The 21,355-nt window shown below is 40.9% G+C and overlaps 1 long non-coding RNA gene across 2 annotated transcripts in view; it reads left to right on the top strand.

The window, feature by feature from the left end:
- LOC131833783 (uncharacterized) overlaps window positions 1–20,534 on the top strand; it is a 49,305-nt gene extending 28,771 nt beyond the window's left edge. For both annotated transcript variants that reach the window (XR_009354631.1, XR_009354630.1), the window contains 5 exons: window positions 16,622–16,760; window positions 17,122–17,164; window positions 17,425–17,555; window positions 17,940–18,026; window positions 19,706–20,534. This is a non-coding gene — a long non-coding RNA (uncharacterized LOC131833783). The remainder of the gene's footprint in view (window positions 1–16,621; window positions 16,761–17,121; window positions 17,165–17,424; window positions 17,556–17,939; window positions 18,027–19,705) is intronic.
- Window positions 20,535–21,355: the final 821 nt, after the last annotated feature.

Raw genomic sequence — 21,355 nt, 5'->3', positions numbered from 1 at the left:
CAGGAGCCTATAAGGCTTCCATCATTTTTTCTTTCAGTTAGCTGCCGAAGTAAGAGAGGATGGCAGAAAACCTCAAAATCTCTCTTTTTCCTTCCTTCTGTATTGATGGGAACATGCTTCCTTACTCTTCTTATAAATGGAGCCTTGATGATGATTGAAAATGCTGTGTGTGTGTATGCTTTTGAGAAGCACAGCTTCTTTGGAAAACTTAGAACATTTAGAAGCAAAGCAATGACTAATGCTAAATCTAGAGTTCTTAAAAACCAGCTGATGCATATTCCTTCTACGAACATGTTGTCTCCTGCAGGGCCTGAGACAGGGCTAGGTCAGGCTGACAATTGTGCGGGCTTTTATTTTAAGCCTCTTAACCCCACACAACAGCTGCAGGAGTGCTGGGACCCCTGGGGAGCACAGCCCACCTGGTTCCCTTCTTTTCCTCCCATCCAGATGATATGTTTAGTTTTTTAGTTGCTAACAAGGCAACTACCCGTTTCCATGGCTGACTGCTTCCATCCCGGATAGTTTTGAAACTGGTTATGCCTTAACCTAGTGGTTGCCTCTCACACTCGTTTTGCGTTTAATGGTGTGAATCAGCGTGACTCTAAAGCAGTGGTGCGTGCAGGTAAAGGGTCTAGACACAGCCCAACTGTACAGGTTGGAATCCTGGCTCTGCCATTCACTGGCTGCAGGATTTGGAAACACACGAATATCTTTAGTCGTTCTTATATGGAACGTCCTCTATGTCAGGCATTCCTGGAGAACAGCACAATAGGAACGCATGACTTTTCACACCCCCGGGGAGAGTGCTTTCCTCAGTCTCCATTTTTCAGATGGGGACACTGAGGTACAGTGGGGCATGTCGGTTTGCCTGGCTTCCAGACATGTCACCCTATGGCTGTATGAGACCTCAGGCAACAAAACAGTAGCATATCTTACCCACCCTCTCATGGTCGTTCTAGTCCTAGAGGGATGTTTCTTTAATACCAAGAGAATAAGCATGGCACAATATCAGAATAAATGACAAACTTGTAAATGGAGTAAGTTCCGTTGTTTTAATCAACCACTGCATTCTTCTCATTTTTCTTATTTTGTAATTTACTGGTAAAAACTTTGGCATGTTCTGGGAAAAATTTTCCACCAGTCCGGACTGGCGTTTAGGAACCACTACCTCACTAACATATCTTGGAAGCATCATTGTTACTGTAATTAGTAATATATAGTATGCAGAGAGGTAATTATTGTATTTTTATCATTATTGGCTCATTCTGCTAAAAAAATAAAAAAGATGAAGGGCAATATCATTCAAACAAAGAAACACAAAACTTACTCTTAATTGGGGAGCAGTAGTGCAGATCGTGTAACTTTGATAATATTTGTGGAAAATTCTAAATTTAGTCATTCCAGAAGACACACATTCATCCCATAAAATTTATCTCCCTTAATTTCTGGCTACCACAGAACATGTCTGTGAGCACACACAACGTATCTGGGATTGTGGATAGTTCTGCTCTGTAGGTGTAAGCCAATCTGTAATGACCCATGTCTGCACACCCCGCCCTGTAGACTAGCGCCGTTGTTAGCCAACCAGAACGCCTCAGAGACTTCTCTGGACATCTGAAAACACTGCCAGGAGAAGAGGCTCTGCCCAGGTATTTCCCTGTCTTCCTAGGAAATATGGTCAGTTGATTGCGGTCCTATCCTGAGGCAGCAGAAATGAGGCAATCTGTTCTTTATCTAATGGATCTTCACTAATGTTTTCCACCAAGAATTACTAAATCCGCTGGACCGTCACAAAATAACAGTTAAGGCTGCTCTCGTTTCCCTGTGTCATTTTTCACAATCTGAAAACATGTCAAGATAGGACAAGATGGCGGAGCTTGGATTTTTCTTTTAAGAATTGACAGGGAGGTGAGAAATACCTCCTGGGCAAACATTCTTTGATAGACCGTTGCGTGTTAAATAAATGGCTTTTTTGTTGTCTCATTTTGAAAGTGTGAGCAATAGAGCAGATTCTTTTTTGTTTTCATTCCTCTATGTTTTTTTTTTTTAAATTCACCCTTTTTGAATTTTTTAGATTATGCTTTTATTCATAGAGCCCTTCTAATATATACATTGAAAGGAAATGTGTGGGTTGCTCTTAAGTTCCCACTGTGGACTTTCGGCTGACATTAAAAAAATTCCATTCATGCCTTGAGATTAATAGAAAAATCAGGGCTTTTGAAAATGATTTTATTTCCAAGAAGTTTGCCTGCCAAAATCTAAATATGATTTAGTGTAGATAACTCAGAGTTATGTGTAGAGGGAGTTAGGGTGAAGGGTTTATTGAACTCACGTTTTTGTAGATTAAAACCTTTGGTTTTGTGTGTCGTTGAAATGGGTTGACAAACACCATGGTCAGTAACCATCCCGTTCTTCCCCAATGGTCTGGTACAGGTCACACTTCACATTTTTAGTTCCCATATCGAGGGTATATACAGTTGAACCCTAAGAACATAAGCACTTTTTTAAAGACTAGTATTTTTTTTTAACTTTGCCCACTTTTCAGTAGCACTTTTGTTTCATGTCTTTATACTAACTCAGTGGAGTATATTCATATGAAAAGAAAAAAAGGACACAATCTTTTCTTTCAGCAACATTTTTTCAGTTGTTGGTTTCACTGAGATATGATTCTCTACCATCCTTCTTAATTGGTGCTCAAAACCTGACTCATAGTTTAAGGATACTTTACATCGAGTTGGGGATTTGTTCAGTGGCCTGCTCTGAGATAGAAGGAGGCAATATGATTCTCTTCCTTGGAGAACTTGCTTACGTGGAACCAAAATTTATGTCCTTGAGGTTTTGAACTTTGGGTCCCCTAGAGCAATAATCCGTTTTCCATGTGGCAAGCCTATCTGAAGTCGGTGATCACATCCTACTGAAGCCCACTCTTGAGGTTAAAAATTCTCAGATTCTTTAATATAATTTTGAGCAATGTCTCTATTCCTCACTGGAGTTGTCTGTCTTTTGAATTTACTCTCTTGCACGGCATGGCTCCCAGAATTGAGCACAACTCCTAGGAATGCCTGGTCAGAGTAGCACAGGGTAGGCTTCTGTCTCCCTCAGTCAGGGTTGCTGTATCTGTGAAGGAGGCATGAACACCTTTTGGGGAGTGCTGAATTTACCAGTCACTTCAGCCAATGAAGCCACTAGACATTTTTGTTTTGCTCTAGGCCATATTTCTCCTCTGCCGAGAATAATTTATTCTCTCTCACTTGACTGACTTTGTAGCAAATGAAAATTTGCTACCTTCATCCCTGCATCCTCCAATAGGAATGTGGAAAATGACAGAGCTGAGAACAGAGCCCTGTAAGATGCCCCGGGATCTCCCTCCACAGTGATTGGTTGGTTAGCACCGAGACTTCCCTTGACTAATAATCCACTAAGCTGTAAAGCATTGGAGCCAATCCACCCAGAGTGTTCATGAAATCACTTCCCTTGTTTGTGGGTTACCTCCCTAAGAGAAAAGTGAACTTAACAGGTGCGATTTTGTTCCCCTGAAATACGTTTTGTTTTGTAGTCATTACTCCTGCGTGAAATTCGGGTGTTCATCCTTTCTTAGCCATTTTTAGTGGTTGGGCAGTAACATTTATTGCTTGCTCTCTTATTGTGTGTCAGCAGGGGCTTGGGTTCATTTACAGACACTTAATGGTGTTTCTGTTATATTAGAAATATGTTATATTAGACTTCAGGTCTTTTTTTGGCGTTTTCCATTCTCTCTCTTTTAGCTCCAAGATGACTCTTGTTTTTAGAAAGTGGAAGAGTTCTCACCTCTCACCCACATGTCCCCATTACCTCAAGAAAATACATAGATTTTTAAAAATAATTCTTTCTTTTTTTCTTTCTTTCTTTCTTTTTTTTTTTTTTTACCAGCTAAAATCCCTTCCTAAACACAGAGACATTCAGTACTATTCTTCCCACATTTTCAAAACAAGGCTTTGCAAATTTATTATCTGTCCTGCTAAAAGTCTTTCTTCCATGTTTCATGTATTCATTGTTAAAGCTGACCGTTTTGGGAGCTCCTTGGATGGGACTCTTCTTAGCTACACATTTCTTTTTGTCCTAATTTTAGCTTCTGGGGCTCAGGCTGGGATAATGATAGTGTTATCTCAGAAATGTTTGAAGTCTTTCTTCCTAAGTTCCTTCTAGACCCACCCACTCTGTGCTCTTCCGGGGTCTAGGATCACATCTGCACCCCCTGGCTCCCAGGTTCCCGTCATTGTCACGTTGCTCATGAATCTCTTGGTCCACAGTTGATCCACAGGAGTGGTGTTCCTGCTTGGTTCCTAACATTTGAGGCCTGGGGGTCATGCTTAGGGTGCAGAAGTGTGCTCCTGTGAAAACACAAGGAATGAGGCTATCATAGAATTCCCTTTACTTTCCAGGTCATTGAGGTTCTACTTTTTATATTTCCACCTTGCTTTTTGAATGGTATAATTTGGTAGGGGCCAGGGAACACTAAACAAGGAACCAAATGACTGTTTTCTTGACATAGAGCAGCCATAAACTTGCTATGTGACACAGGACAAAATCTTGGCCTCAAGGGACCTTTTCTCCCTCCATCTTCAGGAGTTTGGCAAGATTATGTCCCCTCACCAATCCTACAACTTTAAAAATGGAGCCTTAAGACGATCTCTTATATTAAGGATCCAGGACAACATCGGTTCCAGTGACAGCCCATGTTGAGTGGTCTTATTACTGGAGTTTTGGGGTTCTAAAATTCTGTACATCTTACTTTTGTTGTTCTCGGTAGGGAAAAAATTTAATCAAGGAGAGTAGTGCAAAAAAAGAGCTAGCATTAATGGAACAATTTTCACAAACACAAAATAGTACCTTAGGGCATGTTCATATTCCCTTCTCAGAAATTTTTGACACCAGGCATGTTTCAAATTGAGAAATGATATGATCCTTGGGGAGCTTCAAAACCGAACATTTCTGAGGCAGCACTGACATTCATACAAGGTGAGATGAGACTAATGACATTGATATTTCGGAGGCAAAACGTGAATGTCCATATAAAGTGAGATAAAGACCATTATTAGTTAAGATCAGGTTGTCATCCACATTTATATAAAAAAAAATTTATTAAAATAAATTGTGGCATTGGTAGTAGAAATCAATACTGGTCTTACTTACTGGTTTTTGTTTTTACCAGAACAGAAGATGGGAAATTTGGTAGGACATGTATCTACTTGATTTTATGAGATTCAGCCAAAGCCTTCAAAAGACGTACAATTCACCCACTGAATTGAATTGACTACATTTGTGCTTCTATTATATGCTAAACAAATTCTTCTATTCAGTAGGTATGGACTGAAGTTATACTGGGTGCCAATCCCTGAGCTGGATAAATGGGGATATAAGAACGAATATGTTAGTTCAGCATTAACTCTTGATTTCAGCTCAGGTTATGGTCTCAGGGTTGTGAGATCCAGCTCTGCAGTGAGTTCTGTGCTCAGTGTGGAACCTGCTTAAAGATTCTCTCTGGGGCGCCTGGGTGGCTCCGTGGGTTAAGCCTCTGCCTTCGGCTCAGGTCATGATCTCGGGGTCCTGGAATCGAGACCCGCATCGGGCTCTCTGCTCAGCAGGGAGCCTGTTTCCCTTCCTCTCTCTCTCTCTGCCTGCTTCTCTGTGATCTCTATCTTTCAAATAAATAAATAAAATCTTAAAAAAAAAAAAAAGATTCTTTCTCTCTCATTCCCTCTGTCCCTCTGCATGCATGTGTGTGTGCTCTCTCTCTCTCAAAAAAAGAAAAGAAAGGATATATTATTTATTTATAACTATTCTTATTGAACCCACAAGTCAAGAAAGGAAGAGAGGCATTATGCAAACATTTGCATATTATCAGGAAGACTTAGTCCAGTCTTATGGTTCGAAGAATTCCCTTCGAACAGGTATTTAGACTAAAACCTGAAGGATGAGGTGGCACCAGCCAAATGAGGAGGGTGGGGGAGAAACAACCTTCCAGGAAGTGGCCGTATGGGATGGCACAGGTGGGAGAAACCCATTCAGTGAGCCCCCAAAATCTAGTAAGTTTGGAGCAAAGAGGAAGATGACGGGTAGCTAGGGGTCAGATTGTAGAGGACCATGTAAACCAGTTTAAGAGTTTAGAACCATCGGTTACTATGTCAAGTCTTGTCTGTAAACAACCTGTTCTTTGAGCCATGGACCATGTATTCTAGAGCTCATCATAATGTTTGGCATGTGATTAAATATATATTTATGAAAGGAAGCGGGGGACAGGAATGAATTTAAGAAAGAATGACTAAATATAAGCATGAGAGAAAACCTGAGCATGAGACATGGTGTTAATCATTTTTAAGAATTGGGAGATGGTTTCTCAGCTAAGGGTTCAGAATCTGGGTTTTTAAATAAAGCTAGAACATAGTCTATGACTTCAGGCAAGTAGTTTTGTCCTCAAAACCCTCCAAAATGTGATAGTTCATCTATCATCTCTAGCTCTGAAATTCAATAAATCTATAAAAAGAACTTCTAAATGAGTGTGGGGCAGATTTCTATCATTCAGAACACAATTGGCTGCAAATTGCAGTGTGATTCTTGTGGATACCACATCATGAGGAGAGAATCATGGGAAGTGTCTGTTTTCAGGAAGGTATATGGCCACATACATCATCCAAACTTTTTGAATCATCTTTGATTGAATATTCATCCTACTCCTAACAATATAGTTGGAAGAGCTGTTTTTCCTCAAATTTATATTCAGTAACGCCCTCGACATTTCTCAAATTGCTAGTGTCAGTTAGGACAAGAACAAAACAAGAATGTTAAAAATACATTGTGTATCTATGCCATGGCCGCAAAAACTGAATGCCAACTTGCCAGCGAAGGCTTTCTTTTCCGGGAACATAATTTGCATGTGGGGGTTTATTTAAATACTTTGAAAATGTGTCCAAGGAAATAGAGCAGTTGAAAGAATTATCAGAAACTGGTTGCGTTTCATTCTAAATCACACTTGTTTCCAAGACACTCTTGGTAAAACTAGAAGAGGATCAAGAGAGGGTGTTTGGAGCCTACTCTCAGTCCTCAAACACACAGGACATTTTTTCTTATTGTCTAGTTTGGTCTATGGCGACTTGACCTATTTTCCTATTTTGTTCCTCCACAATGTGCAGATTAAACATCTATTATTTGGCTTAGAACTTTGAAGAACTTTTGTGGCTGTCTATCTGTAAGACATTTTAGTATTTAGTAGATATCATAGCTTGGCTTACAGAAAACAAGCTTGGGAGCTTATAGAACCAGTGGGCTTGATCGTATTTTTTTTGAACTGGGCTTCTGCATGGGAGATGCAAGAGTAGAAGCCAGATAGGTATCATATAGGGGTAGACTAATCTCAGTATTTTGGTTTTTACAATAGAGTTGAAATAGCGAGCTGCTGAAGTGAGATGGAGAAGTTGTAAGGTCTTAACTCAAGTTGCATGACCTTGGGGAGTTCGCTCAATCTCACTGGGCCTCAATTTCCTGTCCTGTATGATGAATGAGATCATAGGAAACCCAGGGTGTCTCAGTTCCAAGACTCTAACATCTTCTACAATCTCATGGAGACAAGTTGCTTTTGTGTACAAAAGTTTGAAAATTGCGCACTTTGGGTCTGAGCTAAAATATCATAGAGATTCAAGCCTATTCTAATAAAAAAATTTACATCTTTTATTTAAGTAAAGACTGTTGATTTCTGGCAAAAGAAGTCCAACAGCTTCTAAATCATGAATTGTCCCACTTCTCGCTTTGGGAGAAACTTCGTTGACTAGCCCCAGTGAGTGCGCTTTAAATCTCAGACACCAAATGTGAAGAACCACTCTAATTATAAAGATATTTGACTGTTTTCTTTCACATACACATACACACATACTATATATATGTGTGTGTGTGTGTGTGTGTATATATATCTGTGCAATTATATTTACATATTAGGATTTGGTTCATTATTTGAAACATTTTTACTACCAAGAGCTTACATCTACTTTATGGATTAAAGAATAATGCTTTCCAAGTAGTAGCATGCAGGACAACGCTTTTAGTTTATAAGAAATGAAACAGAGTGGGGTAACTGGGCGGTGGGCATTAAGGAGGGCATGCGATGTGATGAGCGCTGGGTGTTACACATAACTGATGAATCCTTGAACACTACATCTGAAACTAAAGAGGTACTACATGTTGGCTAATTGAAATTAAAGAAAAAAAAAAAAGAGATGAAACAGAGAAATTGTTACAATCTGGGGTTTCTAGGAAATTTCCTCCAAGAAGTCAGCCTTAGTGACAGTAAACTGCTGTCTGTGTTAACACTTCACCTAAAGCATATTGTCCAAGTCTGCTGGACTCAACTCAAGAATAGAGGCTTTAACCTATCATGAAATGATTGTAGCGATGCATGATCTTTCTGATCTTGTTTGTCTGCCTGTTTCTGCCCTGGAACTACCTTTAAAGTAGTATGGCATTCTTAGCACTGTACTGCTTACAATAGATACCTACATTCTTCTTCTATAAAATGAGAGGAAGATGAGAGTCAGCCTACAAAAAGAAGAGGCCGTAAGAACAATATCTCAAAAGTATTCTCAGCTCTCACAGGAAGGCAATTCATGAGTATAATTTGTTTTTTTTTTTTTTTTAAAGATTTTATTTATTTATTTGACAGAGAGAAATCACAAGTAGATGGAGAGGCAGGCAGAGAGAGAGAGAGGGAAGCAGACTCCGTGCTGAGCAGAGAGCCCAATGCGGGACTCGATCCCAGGACCCTGAGATCATGACCTGAGCCGAAGGCAGCGGCTTAATCCACTGAGCCACCCAGGTGCCCTAATTTGTTTTTTTTTATTTTAAAATTTAGTCCCCGCTGATGACCAAAAAAGTTGAATGTGGCTGACCGTAAAATATGTAAGTGCCATGGAACAGAAAATCGTTAATGCCAGAATAAGAAGACCTGATCAATAAGGGAGAGACGAGCAGGAGATTTTTGTTTGCTTTTTGTCTGTTTATTTTTTAAAGCACTGAAACTCAAACACTGAATCATTACCCCCAAGGAATTTCTACGTCCTGACAAAATTGGCTTCGTGGTGGGAGAGGGCCGTTCAGTGGAATCGCTATGGGATGTGCAAGGCCCTTACTTGGAGGTTGCTGAGCCTGGCAAGTAATGGCGATCAGCAGTTACCCTCTGACAGCTATTTTGTGGTTTAAGGAAGACGGCTTGTGGTCACAGTCCAACCCCTGCTGGACAGGTATCCACATCATAAGAAACCACCACTAAATTTGGCACTACAGCCAACTATTATTGGCAGCAGAGAGAGAAGGCCTGAATCAGCATTCAGCCTGAGAAACCCTGACCATTGAACCTGGTCAACCCAGGCCAGGCCATGCTCTGCAGGGGACATGGGAGCATGGAAGGGATCATGGCTTGAGAGCATTTGACAGTCTATGGACACAGTGATCATTCCGATATCCAGGCTTTTCCGTCTAGCACAGTTTTATGCCCTTAATTTGTAAACAAAATGAACCCCCTCCCATATTGGGTATGATCTTTTATCGGCCGATGGAAAAATATAAACCATAGTCCAGGCACTCTCTTTACTAGGTAACAGTGTATCTAAGCCTTCCAAGTTGTTTTAAACACAGTCACTGTGCTAAGAAAGCTCACACTTTCACAGAATGGTAAAGCGATGATGAGGAAAAGCAAAGAAATGCATGCCCGAAGGTCATTCAGCAGTGAAAGCTGGTCTTTCAGTGAGCTGGCCGAGTCCTGGGCCGTTCAGTACCACCCACCTCCAGGGCAACAGAGGACCTGAGGTGGTTCTATCCAGATGGTGCCATTCTCCAAGCCTTATTTTCCTGAAACTTGATGTCCTCATAGGCCCCGGTATCTACTGCAAAGAAGTATAAACGGCTTATTCTTCCAGTAGGCGCTCACTTTGTTTCCTTCACTTTTCCATATCTGGTTATTTTTATTCAACACACAGTAAAATACATCCCTAAATGGAGAGAGTATACTAATGGATCAAAGGTGTTCCAAGGGCATTGCCACCAATATGTCAACAGTAGAATTTACCTGGCCCATGAGGCCCAACAGTCATTAAACAGGGTAGCAGTCTGGGGCGCCAATGAGCTCCGCAATATTATAGCTAACGTTGACCCCAGTAAGGTGGGTGCACCTCCTGCTGGTCAATAAATAAGGTAAATTTAATGGCAGCCTTTGAGGTGAACCAATGTTTTATTCCTTGGCCAAGGCTGGAAACCGTGGCTGGCCGTCAGGAGTTGAGGGTGATATTTAGGAGCGTGGAGAGGCAGGCAGAATGCTCGTAAAGAGCTTGGAAAATGCTTATAAACGTGGTTGAGAAGAGACAAGGCATTGGAAACAAAAGCAGATTTTCCAAACCAAATCTCTGAGATGCAATTTTTTTATTATTATTATTTTTTTCTGCAGACAAGCTCTGGTTGAACTGTGTGGTACAACTCCTAACAGTCTTTTGCCAGAAGGAGTCAAGTAAACATGGCAAAGAAATGTTTTTTTCCTTTAGGGGAATATTGACTTTTCTCTTTCCTGTGACTGTTTTTTTTTTTTTTTCCCCCTTACCCTACCTGGAAACCGTTATAGTTGCTATAATCATATCAAACTAAATACATGGAGATGAATTAGCCTTGAAAGTACTTAGCATTAACACATGGTAGAGTCAATGTAGTCAACATAATTTAGAATAATTAAACTTTTGTGAGATTTCCCATTTTCTTTTACCCTGTGTTTGCTTAATTTCTTTGGGTAGTCATAACTTTTGGCACTTCAATTTAAAATGTTTTTACTTGCTTTTTACAGTAAATCAAAGACAATTTTTTACTAAATTTCAAAGTGAAAAGAACAGGATATAATTGTGAGCAAAAAGAGGGGGGCTGATGTGATCAGGGAAATAGAATGGAATTGCTACCTTAAATGGAGATTATCATGATTGAAGATCAATTATGATAGAATCAATCAAATAGATCAGTCAAATGGAATTTGATTTCTAAAGACTCACAATTCTTAGAATCTATTTAACTGTCATTTAAGAGCAAAAAAATCATCTTAATTTTTTCACATTAACTGGCTTTTGAATTTCATAATTTTCTCTGTACATGATTTTTAAATTGGAGGAAAGGCCCAGTAAACTTTCAGTGCTTTCTTATTATCTCAGTGTATATTTAGGAAACATCAGGATATAGTTAATCTAGTATTTCTGGTAATTTAAATTGGTCATGTGCTAAGCAAACACTTCCAATCAATACCTGAATACTTCCTATACAAGCAATCTTATTTCCTCACAATAATGAAAGTAGAAGTCCTTGTTATTTTGTATATCTTTCAACTTGAAGTGGGCTGGCCCTTATATAGTGTTTATGTCAATAAAGTACCTGACTAATGCGGCTTTTTTTTTTTTTTAAATCAGCATGCTCAGCTAAGCCTCTAAAAAGCAGTGGACTAAAAAGTGTAATGTCACAACAATGAGTGTTGATTTACTTTTTTCTTTGGTGAAGAGCAGTCTGAGCCCTACAGTTGGATTCCTACAGAAAGCCTTATTTTCAAGGGCCACATGGTGAAGGCTCATGTAACAGTCATAGACACCACCAGGGGGTGCCAAAGGACAGCACCTGTTTGCATAATACCCTGAAGGGCACTGCAAAGAGTGGAAGAAAATCACCCCCAAGTGAGAAACTTGTGGTTGGATCCACCTTGGGCAATGGTGGAGTAACTTCTTATGATAATGGGTTTGTGCAAATGGTCATTTCAATCACTAGAAATGGACAGGGCCATTGCAATCATCAGGTCAACCTCCTCACTTTATGACGGAATCTACTGAGATCTGTAGAGAGCAAAGGTCTAAAACCCTGACCGTGGGCCGTGGCAGAACAGGGCCTAGAGGGGAGGTCTCCAGATTTTTCCTTTACAGCTTCTTCCGCTCCGCCATGCTATCTCCTCATAGTGAGAATACCGCAAGGGCAGTTCACACATTGCATTTGACCAGCCCCATTGTCCTTTTCAACACGGGTGAATGGAAAATCATCTCCTCCCCTGAACTTTCAGGTTCTAATGAATAGTTACTAAGAATTTTCCCTCTGTACCCCTTCCTCAGAGAGTCTTATGGAAGAGAATAGGATTCACTCGGAGGACTTTACGTTCTATTTAGGGAAACCACATTCTTCTTGGAGTGTGTTCTAATTCTTTCCTCGCTTTTTATCTCTACTTTTCCAGCGAGCACCAGCTGCAGGATCTTTCTTATTTCTATAGTCAGGACCCTGTTGGCCTCTTGTCAAAACTAACACAATCTCTCACGCCAAAAAATACATTAGGAGTTTATATCTTAAAATATATTAAAATGTCTCTGTGTTACAATGCATGCTAAAAACCCATTTTCAACCGATCCAGATCCGAAGGTTTTTACATAGGTAAAAACCCATGTTCTTGCTTTGTAAGAGTCCCTCTGCTTTCTTCATCAACAACTGAGGTCAGGCCTATGTTGTGGGTGTAGGAGAAGCCCACTGCACCACATAAATTAGAATTAGAATCATAACTGAAACCTTTTAGAGCACCTATAGATTTTAGTATGTCCGGTCTGTAGAGGAGACTTCAGCTTCTACTTCCTCCTGATTTGACAGCTGCCTTGCTATGGCCAGAGCTTGGACTAATGAGGTTACAGCTGTCAGGGTTAATCAACAGATCCAAATACGAGAAAGGAATGGGTAGCTGGTTTCAGTTAATTTGTGCAAATGTACAGATTGGGTGGGCAATATTTACACTGGTGACTCAAAACAAACTTTCAGGAATTGAGCCAAGTATGATCTCACCAGTTCTCAGCTCTACCCTGGGGAGATAAGACACAAATTACAGAAACAGGAGATGGAATACAAAAAAGTTCATAGCTCCAAACTCCCCCATGAAAAGCCCATCTACATCCAGCATGTTTTCCTCTTACGCGAGTATCTGATTCAATTTCCAATACTCAAGTCTGGTCATCCCTGAAAAAGTTCTCGAACTGTCCCGATGATTCAGCTTGGGATCTGTGAGTCTTTTACCCTTGCCCTGGGACTTTATGTAAGAGCTGCCCCTCCCCCGGTCCTGCGCTGGTGAGAGCATCCAAAGGGAGCGCCACAATTGCTGCACACCCATTTTGTTATGAAAACATGAAAACATCATTCTATTAATATAAATACAGACTGCATCTGCCAGGGCTAACTAGAACAGGTGCAAAGTCTTTAGATGCTTGCTGGGACTGAGAAATGAAAAGAGTGGACAAACAGTTTTCTGTGGTGGCACTGCTGGTGTCAATGTAACATTCATCTCTGTTGCATTCCTTGATGTTCATGGAAGGTAGCCCAGGGAAACTCAACACCACTGGCTTGCAAGGGAGAGAGGCAGGAAGGAGGAAGAGCAAGACAGCGACGACATGGTCTCTAGGATTCTGTTTATGCAAATAACTCTCCTCTTGATCTGGGGCTTGCATGGGTTATGTATAGAGTGCATTCTGTCGGATCTTCTCCTGCTGCGAGTTACGGGGTGCTGCCAACATAAATATTCCACTGGTTCTGAATTTAGAAAACAGCTTACAGTCTCCTGATGTGTCTGTTCTTCCTCTTTTTTTTTTTTTTTTTTTTTAATCTTATCCATGTGACTGCCACTGTGTTGCCCGTGGTTTCAAATTCACTTTGTAGTTTTCCAGGCAAGAGAAAGTCATTGCCTGAAAGGCACATCTGGGTTCCCGTCCCTATCAAGAGAGTTATCTCGAGTTCACTTTGTTTCATGGAGCGGAAGCGGGAAACACAGGTGCCCATTATGCCGCAGTCTTAACAAATAAACAAGAAATACTCTGTGTCATCATTGTGGATCTTAAGTGGGGGGTTTTACACTTTGGGGGAGCCCATGCTGAGAAGTGGGTTCCTAAGGATAGGAGTGTGTCACACGCACACGCATACTTCTACACGCATACATCTTTGGTAGTTTGGGATGGATTGTTGTCATCCCAGTCTCTCCCATAGTGGTGGGTAGAATTCTAAAATGATTCCCAGGATTCCTGTGTCCTGTGGTACACATCCTGGTGAATCTGTCCCTGGGTATGGGTAAGACCTGTGGATATGATGAGATATCGTCCCTGAGATTACCTTGTGCTATGTATGGCAGAGGAGGAGGCATTTTGAAGATGTCATTAAGGTCCCTAATCAGTTGACCTTGAGTTAATTAAAAGAGAGATTATTTGGAGTGGTCTGAGCTAATTAAGCAAGCCCTTTAAAAGAAAACCTAAAGCCCTCCCTGAGGTCAGAGAGATTCTCTGTGAAAGAAAATTCTCTGTGAGAGAGATTCTCTTTGAAATTAGGTGCTATGCTAGGAGAGGGCACCTGAGAAGTCTGCATGGCAAGAATGCCAGGGCCCTTCTGGGGCTGGGACAGACAGACCTCCAGCTGACAGCCAGGAAGAAAGCCGGGACTCGGTCCTATAGCAGCAAGGCACTGAGTTGAGTCACAGCCATGGGTGTTCGGAAGAGAACCCAGAGCCCTCTGTGGGCTCACAGCCCTGTTTGACACCTTGACTTCAGTCTGTTGAGACCTTGATCAGGGAGCCCAGTTAGGCTGTGAAATGATAAAGGAATGTCACTTCATGCTACTAAGTTTATGGTCATTTGTTACGAAGTTTGTGGTCCTTTGTTACACAGCCATAGAAAATGAATACACCTTTGTTCTGTACAAATGGTATCTAGATTTTGAACATCAACAGAACTGGTATTGCTAAGAAAGAGAAAAGTGTACCCACACTGTAGATGCCACAAATTACCTGTTAGAAGGAACTTCAAATTATAAATGGTGGCAGTGGTTGTTACATTCTTCTTGTCAAACATCTCATTTTCTTCTCTGCCTTAGAGTTGGTAGCCACTCTTTCATTTCTCAAAGGGGATTGAAGTTTGTTTGAATACTGATTTAAGGCTTCAAAGCACAGCATCGTAATCAAGACGCGTCCTATTTTTGTTATAAGATTTATTAATTATTCACGAGGTTCCTAGCTTTTTCTCTGGACTACTTTCTTTGTTACCAGCCTAACATTTGGGCTTTATAATGAGCAACCCAGAAGGAGAAAGGAGAAGATGACAGCTGGTACAAATGCCAGGGTTGGGCTTTTGTTTTGGGGAATTTGTCAGGCAGAGACTATCCTGACCATGAAAGTAGGGATCTCACGTCCCTGGTCTGAGTGTTGTTGTCCAACCGCAAGTGGTATTAAGAAAGCTTTCAAAATAAACTACATTAAACATAGACATAGATGTGAGGCAAAAGTGGGATTTTATTTTGTTTTTTCTTTTTTTTTTTTAAGATTTTGAAAATTTATTTATTTAGCAGAGAGAGAGAGAGAGAGAGAACACAAGCAGGGGAAATTGGAGAGGGGGAAGCAGGCTTCCCATTGAGCAGAGAGCCTGATGTGGGGCTCGGTCCTAGGACCCTGAGATCATGACCTGAGCTGAAGGCAGACTCTTAACCACTGAGCCACCCAGGTGCTTCAAAAGTGGGATTTTAAAGAGACATACTTTGTTCTACAGATCCCCTCAATGTTATTAAAAATCGAAATAAATGACTGAGGATTTTTGTTTTTGTTTTGTTTTGTTTTTAGAAATGACTTTTGTAAGCTGGACTCTGTTCTTTGAATTATGTAACCCTCAAAGTCTGGACCACAGGGGAGCAAAGACTTGTAAACCTAAACTGGGCACAAAATCTTAGGTGTTTTTGATGGTCCTGGCACTGAGTCCTTAAGGCCACTGTGATGTCTGAGATGAAGTTCTTGTCATAGTGCTTCCTGTATCATGGGAGGTCTCCCCAGGAACTCCATCTTCACCTGTGGATAAAGTCAGCAGGAGAAGGGCTAAATCAGACACACCCATGAGCATCTGTGGAGGCACGCATGCCCAACCTGTACTCCTGAGCAGAAGTGAAATGATGTTTTCAGCCTTGATTTCATCTCACAAATTATAAGCTCAGTTTAATTGCTAAGGAAAGAGGATAAGACGTGGTTTATATTGGGAGTTATTATTATTATTATTATTTTAATGGAGCACCAACACACAAAGCCTGGGTAGTGACATGTGAAAAGGGAAAGCTGTTTGTTCTTTTTAGAATAAGCATTAGCAAACTACAGCCTGTGTGGCAAGCCCAGCTGGCCCCTTGTTTTTGTAAATTAAGTTTTATTGCAACACCACCATGTTCATTTGGTAACATGGTGCTTACGGCTGTCTTCAAGCTACAACGGGAGAGGTGAGTAGTTGAAATGGAGACTGTCTGACAAAGATTAAAATATTTTTGCCTGCTCCTCTGTTTGCTAACCCCTATTTTAGAAAACCTTTCACTTGTATATTGTTATCATGGAAAACCATGGAAAGTATCTCTGCAGCAACAAAGTTGGGTCATTTGGAAAGATTTAGGGGAAGAACACATTTAAATGGATCTGTTTGGAAATTGTCCAGCTCTAAAAACAATAATTAACAGTAACTTTGCTTTTATCCAAACTAAGTGTTATGCAAGCATTACCCTATTTCATCCCATAATAATTTTATCGGGTACTATTACTCCTATTTTACAGATTATAAAAAACCTGAAGCTGTGTTGGGACAAGGAACTGACAAAAAACTGCTCCCTGTTGCATCTGGAATTCAAACTCATGTCTATCTGAATCCAGAGTCCGGAATCTAAATATCAGACTGTGATAATGTACAGAGATGGTAAATACTGGTACACTCCACACAAGGCAAACCCACCTCCCCCCACAAAGAGGAAAAACTTTCTTTTTGGGGGACAAATGCATATTTCGGGATTGAAAACATATAGTATAAAAACTAGTGTAGAATAAAAAGAAAAGATTAAGTTCACTCACTAAAGATGAACTTACCAATATAATAAGATTGTCCTATGTTTTGCCTGAAACTTTTTATTTCTTGTCTTTGATGAACAAGAGCTGTCATTGATCCAACAAATATTTACTGAGTATTGACTTTGGCAAGATGCCCCATAGCCACGGAAGACCACCCTTTCCTCTTGAGAGGAGGGATGTTAATTCACATAAACTTTCCTTTTCACCCTCAGGACAAGCGGAAGATGACGGTTGCCAGACTGACCCATTTCTTAGGTAAGAGCTCCCGGATACAAAGAGGTAGATTTCCGAGGCTAATTGAGTAAGATGCACATGGCAAGGAACCTGCGGCCTAACTTAGGATGTCAGTGAGAAGCCCTCGGTAAATGCTAGTAAATGAGATTGCATAGGATTGGTTTGCCTGTGAATAAAACAAGGCTTTCATTTACTAAGTTTTGGAAAAAGTCTCTGAAGGCCATGAAAACTGGGGATTAGGGGACATCAATTATACATTTTTTTTTTTTTTTCATTACAAGTTTGCAATCGCTTCCTGAAAATGTGTTCGGAGCAGTCATTCTCCATTGTGGTGGATTTTGCCTCTCGTGGAATATTGGAACCCGTCCGCAGCCTTTGTCCCAACGCTGGGGGATGGCTCTATGGGCATCTAGTAGGTTGAGATCAAGGATACTGCTCAGCATCCTACAACGTGCAAAGGACAGCCCATGCTGAAGAATCATCTGACCCCAAATGGTGATAGCACAGAGGTTGTGAAACTCTGGCTTAGGGGTTTTACTAGTGTTGGAGGGTGGTGAAACACTTAGGCAGTGTAGTTAACAGGTGGAAGGAGAGGCCAAGTCTAACTTGCTCAAGAAGAAGCTTGTGTCATAGTGGAATCTTGCTAGTCTCTACTTCTACAGCTGCTACTGACTTATTTGTGGGCATAGGATGCTTTTTCAGGTCCAGGTATTAAAAAAATTACTTTTTAATACCCTGGAATGTATTATTGGAAAGGAAAGCAGCTTCCCAGGGCTGCCATAACGATGTCTTACAGACGGAGGGGCACAGAAACGTATTGTCTCACGGTTCTGGAAGCTGGAAGTCCAAGACCCTGGTAGCAGCAGGCTTGCTTCTTGCTAAGGTATGTGAGCGAGAAGCTGCTCCATGTCTCTCTCCTAGCTTCTGGTCCTCTGCTGGCAATCTTTGGCCTCTGCTGTATCACGCCAACTTCTCTGTGTGTGTCCAGTTTCCCCTTTTCATAAGTCAGGTGGGTTCGAGCCCATCCTAATGATCTCATTTTCATATGATTACTTCTGTACCATCTCTACCTCCAAATAAAGTCACATTCTAAGGCATTGGGGGTTAGGATTCTGACATATCTTTTTGGGGAAGGTGGAGGGGACATAATTCCATCCTTCCAGCGCCTCACGCCAATACTATTTTAGAAACAGCCAACCCAGCCGTTCCACATTTACACAACTAGCTAGGTGCCCACTTCTCTTCTGAGACTCTACAAAGCAGGATTCTGAAGATACTCTGCGGGAAAGATGTAAATGAACTTTCCTTGGATGAAATTAATATGAAAAGGATTTGGCTTTCAGTTCACTCATGACAATTTTCTCTGTCACAATGAGTCATCTTAAAAATGCCTTGCAAGCCCAAAACAATGCAGAGCACCTAAGCAAAAGGGAAGATAAGTTTGCTCTCAGAAAGCCACATTTGTCCGGACGGGGAACATGAGCAACTTAATTTGTGCGGAAAGGGAGACTGAATTGGGCGGACTTGCTTCCATGATCGCCGGTTCGCTTTTCTAAACGGTCTCCCTGCAGCTTGTGGTCACCTTTGGTGGTCGGGCAGCTGTTTAAACAAAAGGCCCCAATGTGCTCGCTGCAATCCTGCCACCCTAAAGTGACCAGCCGAAATTACCTGTGACCTTTCCCAGGAGTCTGAGCAGAAAACCCTTCCCGAAAGAGGGAGCGATAAAGAAATCTGGACTTCATTCTTTCATGGGTTTGCTCATAGGAATGTTTATTGGCGAGACACTAAGAATAAACCCAGTTATTGAAGAGGGAGCTGGGAAGTTGACAAGCATGGCTAAACCCAGCAGAGAAATTTGATGAGGAAATTAGATGCTGTGTAGATGGTGTGTAGTGATTAGTCTTCTGAAAGCCAGGATTATTATATAAGTGGGGGGAGGGCAGCTTATTGTGTCCGACAGATTCCATTTATACAGGTATTCTTCCAGCTAATTAGACCCATAATGCTGCACTTGTTTATAAATTTCTAGCACACTCTTTTCCGTGGAGTCTTTTAATGAGAGGAAACACCAAAGCAGCAGTATTTTCCCTTCCAAACTGGGTCTTGGCAAAAGGAAATAAAATTAAAAAAACAAAACAAAACAAAAAAAACCCGGCTAAAACCTATCTTGTAACAGGTTTTTGCAGACTTTATATATTCATGACTATGTAGATTTGTGTGCACCCACAGCAGTGAAGAAGACTGGCTGTATGAGGTAGAGCCCTGCAGTCCCATAAAGGAGAGGAAAAGAGATGCGTCAAAACGCTCTCAAAATGAGCGTTGACACATCTTAGTGCCTTGTATCCTGGCCGTCCCAAAGAGCTCCTCTTCGCAACCTCCAATTCTCAAATAATTGTTCATCCTGAAAGGCTTTTCTAAGATTGCTTTTGTTCAGTTGATCAGAGGAGAATAACACGTAGTGGGCTTACCTAGCACAGCACCTGGCATAGAGTAAGTGCTCAAGAATGTGGATGACTTCCTGCCTCGTTTTAATTCCCGTTCGTCCCTTCTCTGTACCCCCAGCTACTTCTCTCATAGTCCCCCACTGAAGGCGAAGATGCCATGTGTTGGGGAAAATTGGAACCAAAGCACGAATCTTGGCTGTGCACGTGATGTGACCTTCGAGGGCGCTTCGCTCGGTGGGCTCTGCGTGGTTGCCTGTCTACCGAGCAGCTGCAGATGAAACGACTTTTTCAAACCGTGGCAGACATTTTCTATGTGGATTCCTTCGCAGCCATCACAACCCTTTGGTGGGGAAAAACTCAGTCTTAGCAAGACAAAATCTCAAGCGAATTCAAACATGGTCCAGGTTTCTGATAGCATCAACCAGTTTTCTGCCTGAAGTTATCAGAAGAAATGACATGCCCAACATCCAGCACAAAACTAACCAAACTACATCTTGGGAAATCTCTGACAACCACGTCCTCCTTGAGTTTGTTTCTTTGTTTGTTTGTTTAAATCATGCATGGCATCTGGACTTGTAGCCATTTGCTTTTGTAGGTTGTTCCTTGTTTAAACAATATATCCACCAGGTCACTAATCAATACCTCTTCTCAAAAGAGAAGAGGTATAGGTTAGTAATGCATTAATTTCTGGAGCTTAATTAGCTAACAAGGATAATTCATAACGAATCAATTCTTGTCATACAAAAGGCATGCAGTGGAGACTTCTTCAAGTTCCTGTGGGTTGAAATTGCACACCCTGGCACGGATACCTTCACTGGGTGATAGACGTCATCAACATTATAAGTGGATAAATTCATTTTCCTCCTCTAAGTACAACCCCATATTGTGCATTGATGCTTGATTGATGCATTGAGGAATGGAGAATAAACAAAAACCCCAATAAATTATTCGCTACTGGTAATGTGTTATTTAAACAAAGTTAGCTTTTCAAAAGGTAGACTATCCCTGATGGACACTCTACACATTTTATAAATTCAGGGCACTTGGGAGAATAATAGCACTTAAATCGCACACATTGCAAAGAACTTCACAGTTCTGTAGATATCTTTCCTCACTTATTCCATACAACAAACTGTTAAATGGGCAAGAAGTATTTTTAGACCCATTTTACGGATTAGAAAACCAAAGCCCAGAGAGCATAAGCAATTTTCCCAAGATCACACAGCTGGTGAATGAATGCGGATTCAAACCCAGGCAGTTTGGCTCCAAATCTGGAGCTCTTAAACATCATATTACCTCTTAATGGAAAAAAGAGAGAGAGAGAGAGAGAGAGCACTCATGGTGGAAGGAAGATCTCAAAAAGGGAAACCACTTCAAGTCAACTGTGTAAGCTTTCACTTTAAAAAACTAGAAAAAGAAGAGTATAAGAACCCTAAGAAGAAGAAAATAATTAAAAGATCAGAAAGCAATGAAATTGGAAACAAAACAGTAAAGAGAACCAGTAGACTAGCTTAGACACAAAACTGGACAAAAGAGAGTCGGGGTCTATTTTTTGCCTTACATTACAATAATTGATTGTAGTTTTTGATTCATAAGTTAGAATATTTATTTTTAGGATCTTAGTATAAACTAGCCCTTATACTGAATCTTCATATCTCCTTACTGTATTTATAAACTACCTAGTAGTTTATATTATAAGACCGAGAGTGTTTCTTTTATAGCCCATCAATTTCACACTTAAATAAAAAGCATGTGTTTTGAATGTGTA

This window comes from Mustela lutreola, chromosome 6, assembly GCF_030435805.1.
Source record: "Mustela lutreola isolate mMusLut2 chromosome 6, mMusLut2.pri, whole genome shotgun sequence".
In the NCBI taxonomy this organism is placed as follows: domain Eukaryota; kingdom Metazoa; phylum Chordata; class Mammalia; order Carnivora; family Mustelidae; genus Mustela; species Mustela lutreola.
The sequence above is the reverse complement of the archived record's forward strand: the minus strand, read 5'-3'. Positions and strand labels throughout refer to the sequence as shown.